The following is a 10,720-nucleotide window of genomic DNA, read 5'->3' on the forward strand; positions in this document are numbered from 1 at the left end:
AATCTTCCAATCTTCCCTGGATACGGGGGAGGCGCCAGAGGATTAAACAGTGGCAAATGCGACACCCTTATTCAAGAAAGGGTGTAAGGACAGTCCGGGTAACTACAGGCTAGTTAGATTAACAGCAGCGGTGGGTAAGGTTTTGGAAAGAATAATCAGGGTAAAAAATCAACAGTCACTTGGAGAGGTTCGAGTTAATTAATGAGAGTGAGCATGGATTTATAAAAGGGAGTTCATGCTTGACTAATCTAACTGCATTTTTTGATGAACTAACAGAGCAGGTTGATGAAGGGAACGCAGTGGATGTTGTTTATATTGATTTTAAGGAAGCGTTTGACAAGGTACCACATAAAAGGGCGGTTAACAAAATTGAGGTTCGTGGTATAGGAGGGTCAGTGTCCAATTGGATAGAAAATTGGTTTAAGGACAGAAAACAGCGAGTCTTATTAAATGGTTCTTTGTCAGACTGGAGGATAGTCGACAGTGGTGTTCCCCAAGGGTCAGTGCTAGAACCACTGCTTTTTTTGCTCAAGGTAAGTGACTTGGATCTTGGAATACAGAGTAGAATCTCAAAATATGCCGATGACACCAAACCTGGAGGAGCGGCAAACAGTGAAGATGATATGAACTGCCTGCAACAGGACAGTGATAGGCTAGCAGAATGGGCAGACAGGTGGCAGATGGAATTTAATAGTGACAAGTGTGAGGTGATGTATTTTGGCATAAGGAATAGGGAGAGGCAATATATACTTAATGGCACAGTTCTAAAGAGTGTACTGGAATAGAGGGACTTGGGGTTCATGTGCATCAATCTTTGAAGGAGGCAAGTCATATTGCGAGAGTGGTTCGCAAAGCATATGGGATCTTGGGCTTTATAAGTAGAGGCATTGAGTACAAAAGCAGGGAGGTTATGCTGAACCATTATAAAACTCTGGTTAGGCCCCAATTGGAGTGTTGCTTCCAGTTCTGCTCAGCAGACTTTAGAAAGAATGTGAGGGTCCTTGAGAGGACGCAGAGGCGATTTACCAGAATGGATCCAGGGATGGGGGATTTTAGTTACAAGGTTAGGTTGGAAAAGCTAGGATTATTCTGCCTTTCTCAAAGGAGATTGAGTGGAGAATTGATAGAGGTGTATAACACCTCTAGAGAACAGGCCATCCTGGACTGGGTATTGTGTAATGAGAAAGGATTAGTTAACAATCTTGTTGTGTGGGGTCCCTTGGGGAAGTGCCCCATAATATGATAAAATTCTTCATTAAGATGGAGAGTGAGAGAGTTGATTCCGAGACTCGGGTCCTGAATCTAAACAAAGAAAACTATGAAGGTATGAGGCGGGAGTTGGCTATGATAGATTGGGGAACGTTACTTAAAGGGTTGACAGTGGATAGGCAATGGCTAGCATTTAAAGAGCGCATGGATGAATTACAACAATTGTTCATTCCTGTCTGTGCAAAAGTAAAACAGGAAGGGTGGCTCAACTGTGGCTTACAAAAGAAATTAAGGAAAGTATTAGATCCAAGGAGGAGAAATATAAAATGGCCAGAACAAGCAGCAAACCTGAAGATTGTGAGCAGTTTGGAATTTAGCAGAGGAGGACAAAAGGATTGATTAAGAAGGGGGAAATAGAGTATGACAGTGAGCCTGCAGAGAACATAAAAACTGACTGTAAAAGCTTCTATAGATATGTGTAGAGAAAAAGATTAGTGAAGACAAATGTGGGCCCCTTACAGTCAGAAACGGGGGAATTTATAATGGGGAACAAAGAAATGGCAGACCAATTAAATACATACTTTGGATCTGTCATCACAAAGGAGGATACAAATTATCTCCCAGAAATGTTGGGGAACATAGGGTCTAGTGAGAAGGAGGAACTGTATGAAATCAGTATTACTAGGGAATGTTTGGGAAATTGATGGGATTGAAGGCCGATAAATCCCCAGGGCCTGATAATCTACATCCCAGAGTACTAAAGGAAGTGGCCCTTGAAATAGCAGATGCATTTCTGGTCTTTTTTCAAAATTCTATCGACTCTGGAACAGTTCCAATGGATTGGACGGTAGTTAATGTAACTCCACTATTTAAAAAAAGAGGCAGAAAAAAAACAGCGAATTATATACCGGTTAGCGAGGCCTGGACAAGGTATGCCAGCCAAGAGCGACGTCTCAATTCATTCCATCTTCGCTGCCTTCGGAGAATACTTGGCATCAGGTGGCAGGACTATATCTCCAACACAGAAGTCCTTGAAGCGGCCAACACCCCCAGCTTATACACACTACTGAGTCAGCGGCGCTTGAGATGGCTTGGCCATGTGAGCCGCATGGAAGATGGCAGGATCCCCAAAGACACATTGTACAGCGAGCTCGCCACTGGTATCAGACCCACTGGCCGTCCATGTCTCCGCGATAAAGACGTCTGCAAACGCGACATGAAATCGTGTGACTTTGATCACAAGTCGTGGGAGTCAGTTGCCAGCATTCGCCAGAGCTGGCGGGCAGCCATAAAGACAGGGCTAAATTGTGGCAAGTCGAAGAGACTTAGTAGTTGGCAGGAAAAAAGACAGAGGCGCAAGGGGAGAGCCAACTGTGCAACAGCCCCGACAAACAAATTTCTCTGCAGCACCTGTGGAAGAGCCTGTCACTCCAGAATTGGCCTTTTTAGCCACTCCAGGCGCTGCTTCACAAACCACTGACCACCTCCAGGCGCGTATCCATTGTCTCTCGAGATAAGGGGGCCCAAAAGAAGCCACACATCAGTCGTGGGGAAAATGCTGGAGTCCATTATAAAAGATGTTATAGCAGAGTGCAATAATAACTCGTCTCCACTCCTAGTATTTCTAAATCCCACACATTCACTATAATGTGAACAATTATTTCCTGTTGTGTCTCTCTCAGATTTGTAAACGTCACTGTATTGGAGTGAGGTGACATCTACTGGCGGGAAGCAAGAACTGCAATCAAGCAGCAGAAACTCCACAGTCTGTCAGGGTGAAAGAAACATTGCAATGTGAGGATACAGCGAAGTGGTTTGATTGGGTAGATGGAGACATGATTCCACTTGTAGTGGTGTCTGAAGCAAAGGCCAGAAATACAAAATTGTCATTAATAAAAGAAATGAGGAATTCATGAAAAATGTAGTGACGTAGTGAATGGTTAGAATGTGGATAGAATAGAAAGTGAGATTGGATGGACAGAAGCAGTCTGAAAGCATGGCTAAACAAAAGGTGAGTGCCCTGAAACGTTAACTGTGTTTCTCACAGCACAGATGCTGCCAGAGCTGCTGAACATTTCCAGCACTTTCTGTTTTTATTTCAGCATTTGCAGGATGTTGCATTGATCTGAAAAACAATGGATGATTGGCTGGGGGGTTCCAGTGAAATTCCACAGCAGCTAATAAAGCCTGACCTGTCAGCGGCTCGTTGGTCTAGGGGTGTGATCCTCTCTTCGGGAGTATGGTTAATTAACATGCGAGAGGTCCCGGGTTCAAGTCCTGGGCGAGCCCTGGTCTGCTAGCGTTTTTAGATTAAGGTTATCTATTGGTTTCAGCCTTGCAGAAGGCGGAATTGACTTCCATCCGGAGCTGGCTTGAGGACAAAACAACTGGATTCAAAGAGATTGTCGACAAAATTGTAATTAACTATATGTACAGATAGCCAAGTGGGAATATAAAGTTGTTGCTGGAATTGTGACCTGACTCCAAAAACATCTGGACTGGAATGGAATGGAATTCTTCAGTGTTTCTGTTGTTTGGCTTGCATTGACTCATCGATTTTCTTGTTTTTCACTTTGTCGATGCCTTTGAATAATTGTGGATCCTTCTTCAGGGTGTCTTCATTCACCAGGTAGTTCTGACCTCTGATGATGTTGATTGTAATCAGCTTCAATTCGCTGATAGTTTTGGAAGTGAGCAGATTTCCTTTGCTTGAGTCTACAACATGGAACTCAGTCTGACATGTGGACCCATGGGAGGATTTGAATGCCTTCCCTGCGTTGGAATTGCATCCATCCAATAAGAGACCGAGTAGAAGTGACAGTTCTGTCAGTCGAATATGAGATTTTTAATAGCAGGGTTGTGAGTTTGAGTGCCATTCTGTTTTTCCCTTTTGTAAGACTTCATGAGCAGAGAGTACAGGGAGTGTTTGAAATGAGCAAGTCTCGCTTTGATTCAGGACTCTTACCTCTCAGCAGCATCTCACTATGAAAGATTGAATTTGATCTCATTTCATTCTCAGCTCGGGGTCTGTGCGGCTCAGTGGCACTTCTGGCTTTCTCCCGCTTCACAATCCATCAGTACTGAGAAAGCAATGGGGAATATTACTCACATGTTGTGTTCTTTAATTTTTTGGAAAACTTGAATGTATGTATTTTCTTCCAAAACAAGGACAACAAGCCACTGTCAATGCAGGGCTGAAATAGCTCAGTTGGGAAAGCGTTAAACTGAAGATCTAAAGGTTCCTGGTTCAATCCCGGGTTTCAGCAATTTTGCTTCCTTTTGCGTCCCTTGCCTTGGTTCTGATTTTCCAGTTGCACAATTTACTTTGAAATTATTTCCCAAGCACCAGTGGATTGAATTTGAGAAACAACACAGAGTCATTTACAGCACAGAAGGTGGTCGTTTGGCCTATCACATCCATGCTGGCTCTCCCCGGAGCAATCTAGTCAGTTCCACTCACCAGCTCGATCCCTTTCCTCCTGCAAGTTTCATTCCTTCAAGTATCCATCTAATTTCCTTTTCAAATCATTGATTGTCTCTGCTTCCACCACACTCGTGGGCCAAGTCATTACCACCCACAACATAAAAAAGTTCCACCTCATCAAGGATGGGAAATACTTACATCTTCTATATTTGCTTATTCTCTATTTCTATGAGAATAGACTGGCAGTCAACATGAAAGGAAACCCAAAAATCTTCGAGCAGCATGTAAATGATAAGTGGGTAGTAGGAGGTTGAGTCGGGCCTATTAGGGACAAAAAGGATAATATAAGCTGAGAGGTGCAGGGCAATGTTAATCTACTTAATGTGTACTTTGTATCAGTGATCACTAAGGAAGAGGAATTTGACAAAATATCAGTCGAAGTGAAGAGAGTAGAGTCAATGGAGAGGGTAGAAATTGAGAGAGGGAGGTACTAAAAAGGCTGGCTGTGCTTAGGGTAGATAAAACACCTGGTCTGGATGGCTGGCATCCCAGGTTGCGAAAGGAAATGCGGATGCAGATAATGGAAGAGTTTGCCATAATCTTCCAATCTTCCCTGGATACGGGGGAGGTGCCAGGAGTAAACAGTGGCAAATGCGACGCCCTTATTCAAGAAAGGGTGTAAGGACAGTCCGGCTAACTACAGGCTAGTTAGATTAACAGCAGCGGTGGGTAAGGTTTTAGAAAGAATAATCAGGGTAAAAAATCAACAGTCACTTGGAGAGGTTCGAGTTAATTAAGGAGAGTGAGCATGGATTTATAAATGGGAGTTCATGCTTGACTAATCTAACTGCATTTTTTGATGAACTAACAGAGCAGCTTGATGAAGGGAATGCAGTGGATGTTGTTTATATGGATTTTAAGGAAGCGTTTGACAAGGTTCCACATAAAAGTGGGGTTTACAAAATTGAGGCTCGTGGTATAGGAGGGTCAGTGTCCAATTGGATAGAAAATTGGTTTAAGGACAGAAAACAGGGAGTCTTATGAAATGATTCTTTGCCAGACTGGAGGATAGTCGACAGAGGTGTTCCCCAAGGGTCAGTGCTAGAACCACTGCTTTTTTTGCTAAAGATAAATGACTTGGATCTTGGAATATTGAGTAGAATCTCAAAATATCCCGATGACAACAAACTTGGAGGAGTGGCAAACAGTGAGGATGATATGAACTGCCTGCAACAGGACAATGATAGGCTAGCAGAATGGGCAGACAGGTGGCAGATGGAATTTAATAGTGACAAGTGTGAGGTGATGTATTTTGGCATAAGGAATAGGGAGAGGCAATATTTACTTAATGGCACAGTTCTAAAGTGTGTGTTGGAATAGAGGGACTTGGGGTTCATGTGCATCAATCTATGAAGGTGGCAAGACATATTGCGAGAGTGGTTAGCAAAGCATATGGGATCTTGGGCTTGAAAAAAAGAGGCATTGAGTACAAAGCAGGGAAGTTATGCTGAACCATTATAAAGCTCTGGTTAGCCCCCAGTTGGAGTGTTGCTTCCAGTTTTGCTTACCACACTTAAGAAAGAATGTGAGCGTCCTTGAGAGGATGCAGAGGAAATTCACCAGCATGGATCCAGGGATGGAGGATTTTAGTTACAAGGTTAGGTTGGAAAAGCTAGGGTTGTTCTACCTGTATCAAAGGAGAGTGAGGGGAGAATTGATAGATGTGTTTTCGGCTATGACAGTTTAAAATAAATTGGCAAGGAAACATTGTTCCCGTTAACTCTTGGTACAAGGACTAGGGGACACAGATTGAAGGTTTTGGACAGGAGATACAGGGGGAATGTGCGCAAGAACTTTTTTACACTGATTGGTGATGATCTGTAACTCGCTGCCCAAGAGGGCGGTGGAAATGGAGACAATAGAGGATTACAAAAGGAATTTGAATGGGCACTTGAAGGAAATAATTTTACAGGGCTATGGGGATCGAGCAGACAAGTAATAACTCGTCTCCACTCCTAGTATTTCTAAATCCCACACATTCACTATAATGTGAACAATTCTTTCCTGTTGTGTCTCTCTCAGATTTGCAAACTTCACTGTATTGGAGTGAAGTGACATCTACTGGCAAGAAACAAGAACTGCCGTGATGAGATCAGCCATGATTGTATTGAACGGCAGAGCAGGCTCGAGTGGCTGACTTGCCGACTCCGGCTCCTCGTTCTTATGTTCATAGAATCATGCAGCACAGAAGGAGGCCATTCGGCCCCATTGTGCCTCTGCTGACTCTCTGACAAAAAGATGCAATTAGTCCAACCCCCTGCCTATTTCCCCATAATCCTGGAGAATTTCACTTTGAAATATTTGTCCAATTCCTTTATGAAAGTTATAATTGAATCTGTTTCCACCACCCTGTCAGACAATTCATTCCAAATCCGAATCAGTTACTGGGTAAAAAGATCTCTCCTCACCTCCCCTTGACATTTTTGGCCAATTATTTTAAACCTGTGTCCTCTGGTTACTGACCCCCAGGACAGTGGAAACAGTTTCTCCCTCTCTCCCCTATGAAAATCCTTCATGATTCTGAACACCTCTATTAAATCTTCCCTTAACCTTCTCTACTCTGAGGAGAACAATCCCAGATTCACCAGCCTGTCCAGAGAACTGACACCCCTCATCTCTGGTATCATTCTAGTAAATCTCCTCTGAACTGTCTCAGAAGCTTTGATGTCCGTTCTAAAGCCTGGTGCCCTGAACTGGACACATTACTCGAGCTGAGATCGAGCCAGCGACGCCCACATCCCACGAACGAATAAAAAAACGCTGCCGAACCAGTCCCCAATTCTTAAGCATTTATCGACGCTCCCTGCCCAGTCCCCAAATCTTATTCATTTAGAAACGCTCCCTGCCCAGTCTCCAACTCTTATTCAATTATCGACACTCCCTGCCCAGTCCCCAATTCTTATCCATTTACAGACGCTTCCTGACCAGTACCCAAATCTTATTCATTTAGAGACGCTCCCTGCCCAGTCCCCCAATTCTTATCCATTTGCAGACGCTCCCTGCCCAGTCCCCAATTCTTATCTATTTACAGACGCTCCCTGACCAGTACCCAAATTTTATTCATTTAGAGACGCTCCCTGCCCAGTCCCCAATTCTTATCCATTTATGGACGCCGTTTCGGGAAGCCTCACCGGGAAAAGCTTCACCACCGCCATCCGCAGGGATACAGATGGGATTGTTCCATCTTATTGTGGCCCTGAGGCCCTGCTCCAGCTGTGTGAGCCCGCAAAGTCTTCTCGCACTTTGTGAATATCCCGCTCCAACTCCGAACCCGCAGCTCGAGCTGCTGACAAAGCTCCCTACCGCGCCTGCGCGCCCCGCTCCTGTCACAGATAGGGCCGATTCTAGGCCGCTGAGCATTCTGGGTATCACACCTGTCATTAATGCTATTCTTTCAGCTCAAAGGTTTTATTACGTACATTTCATGACCTGGAATCGTCGTGAGTGTTTTCTTTTGCACCTGTCAGTGCCTGGGAGGATAGAGTCTGCTTCACTTTGCAGCCATGAGTTTCTGGTGTGAGAAAGTGGTGTTTAACTCAGTATATTTCAGTTTTTGGTCTGTGACTGTGGGTATTATTCAGTACTTGTTTGTTTCTGCTATTGCTCTGTGAGTTTCACCACATATCTTTCAACAACTTGTATGTGAGCATCAGCTTTTGTCTATATCTATCAGTTTCTGAGAAGTGAGAAAGGGTTTGATTCTATCCCTATTAGTTTCTGTTACATGCATGTGTCTTTAATCTGCACCTCCTCTGAGTGTGTCTTCGTCTCTGTACTTGTAGGTGAGTATGTGTTTTGCTTTGTATCTCTCAGTCCTTGAAGTGTGAGCCTGGGTTTGTACCTAATTTCCTTTCTACCTTGCAGTTGGGATATGAAAGAAAGATTTTTACACGTTACCTGCCAACTGCTGCTACGTGACTGTGGGTTTCACACTGTATCTGTCAATTTCTTGTCTGGTAATGCGAAGTTTACAGTGTACCTGTCAGTTTCTTGTATGTGAGTGTTGATTTCACTCTGAAAAGAATCATAGATCATAGAATAGTTAGAGAACAAAAGGAAGCCATTCAGCTCATTGTGCTTGTGCTGCTTCTCAGCACGAGCAACTCAGCTCATGCCACAGACTCATGTATTCCATGAAAACATGCAATTTTTCCACTTCAGGTAATTATCTTATACCATTTTGAAAGCCATGGTTGAATCAGCCTCCATCACACTCTCAAGCAGTGCATATCAGATCTTAACCACTCGCTGTGCAAAAGAAGTTTTTCCTCATGTTGCCTTTGGTTCTTTTGCCATTCACCTTAAATCGGTGTCCTCAGGTTACAGAGCCGTGAATAATATTCCCCATTGCTTTCTCAGCACTGATGGATTGTGAAGCAGGAGACAGCCAGAAGTCCCACTGAGCCGCACTGACCCCGAGCTCGGAATGAAATGAGATGAAGTTCAATCTTTCACAGCGAGATGCTGCAGAGAGATGAGTCCCAAATCAAAGTGAGACTTTCTCATACTTTTGCTGAATTTCATTTCAAACACTCCTTGTACTCTCTGCTAATGAAGCCTTAAACAAGGGAAAAACAAAATGGCACTCAAACTCACCACCCTGAAATTAAAAGTTTAATGTTTGACTGACTGAACTGTCACTTCTACTCGGTCTCTTATTGGATGGATGCAACTGTATTCTCCAACTCAGGGGTGGCATTCAAATCCTCCCATGGGTCCACATGTCAGACTGAGTTCCATGTTGTAGACTCAAGCAAAGGAAATCTGTTCAGTTCCAAAACTATCAGTGAGTTGAAGCTCATTACGATCATCATCATCAGAGGTCAGAACTACCTGGTGAAAGATGACAATCTGAAGAAGGATCCACAATTATTCAAAGGCATCGACAAAGTGAAAAACAAGAAAATCGATGAGTCAGTGCAAGCCAAACAACAGAAACACTGAAGAATTCCATTCCATTCCAGTCCAGAACCCAGTCCTGTTGTTTTTGGAGTCAGGTCACAATTACTGCAACAACTTTCTATTCCCACTTGGCTATCTGTACATTTAGTTAATCAAGCTCTTTGAATCCAGCTCTCTGGTCCTCAAGCATTTCTCCATATGGAAATCAATTCCGCCTTCTGCAAGGCTGAAACCAATCAATGACCTTAAACTAAAAATGCCAAAGAAGAGGGACTTGTCCAGGATTTGAACCCAGGATCTCTCACACATTAATTAATCACTCACCCGAAGCAAGTATCACACCCCTAGATCAACATGCCACTGATATCAGAACTTCCTTTTAGCTCCTGTGGAATTTCACTGGCAGCCAAAGCCGACCATCCATTTTTTTTTCAGAGCAAAGCAACATCTTGCAAATTCTCAAATAAAAACAGAAAATGTTGGAAATGTTCAGAAACTCTGGCAGCATCTGTGGAGAGAGAAACAGAGTTCACCTTTCAGGGCGTTTACCTTTTGTTTGAGCCATCCTTTCACACTGCTTCTGTCCACCCAATCTCACTTTCTATTTTATCTAGATTCCACCCACTCACTACCTAAATACATTTATCATGAATTCCTCATATCTTTTAATAATGACAATTTTATATTTCTGGCCTTTGCTTTGGACTCCACCACAAGTGGAATCATGTCTCCACCAACCCAGTCAAACCCATTCAATATTTCCTCACATTGCAATGTTTCTTTCACCCTGACAGACGATGGAATTTCTGCTGCTTGATTGCAGTTCTTGCTTCCTGCCGGTAGATGTCACCTCACTCCAGTACAGTGAAGGTGACAAATCTGAGAGCACACAACAAGAAGTAATTGTTCACGTTGTTCATTGTTCAGTGAACAGGTCCCTCTATTCCTGCACACTCTTTAGAACTGTGCCATTAAGTATATATTGCCTCTCCCTATTCCTTCTGCTAAAATGCATCACCTCACACTAGTCACTATTAAAATCCATGTGTACCTGTCTGCCCATTCTGCTAGCCTATCACTGTCTTGTTGCAGGTGGTTCATTTCATCCTCACTGTTTGCCACTTC

General features: G+C 43.5%; 1 non-coding gene across 1 annotated transcript; it reads left to right on the forward strand.

The window, feature by feature from the left end:
* The first annotated feature begins 4,402 nt into the window (after positions 1 to 4,402).
* Positions 4,403 to 4,475, forward strand: trnaf-gaa (transfer RNA phenylalanine (anticodon GAA)). The gene has a single exon. It is a non-coding gene; the product is annotated as a tRNA-Phe (tRNA).
* The last annotated feature ends 6,245 nt before the right edge of the window (positions 4,476 to 10,720 follow it).

The sequence above is a fragment of the Heterodontus francisci genome, unplaced genomic scaffold (assembly GCF_036365525.1).
Source record: "Heterodontus francisci isolate sHetFra1 unplaced genomic scaffold, sHetFra1.hap1 HAP1_SCAFFOLD_330, whole genome shotgun sequence".
Classification (NCBI taxonomy): Eukaryota; Metazoa; Chordata; class Chondrichthyes; order Heterodontiformes; family Heterodontidae; genus Heterodontus; species Heterodontus francisci.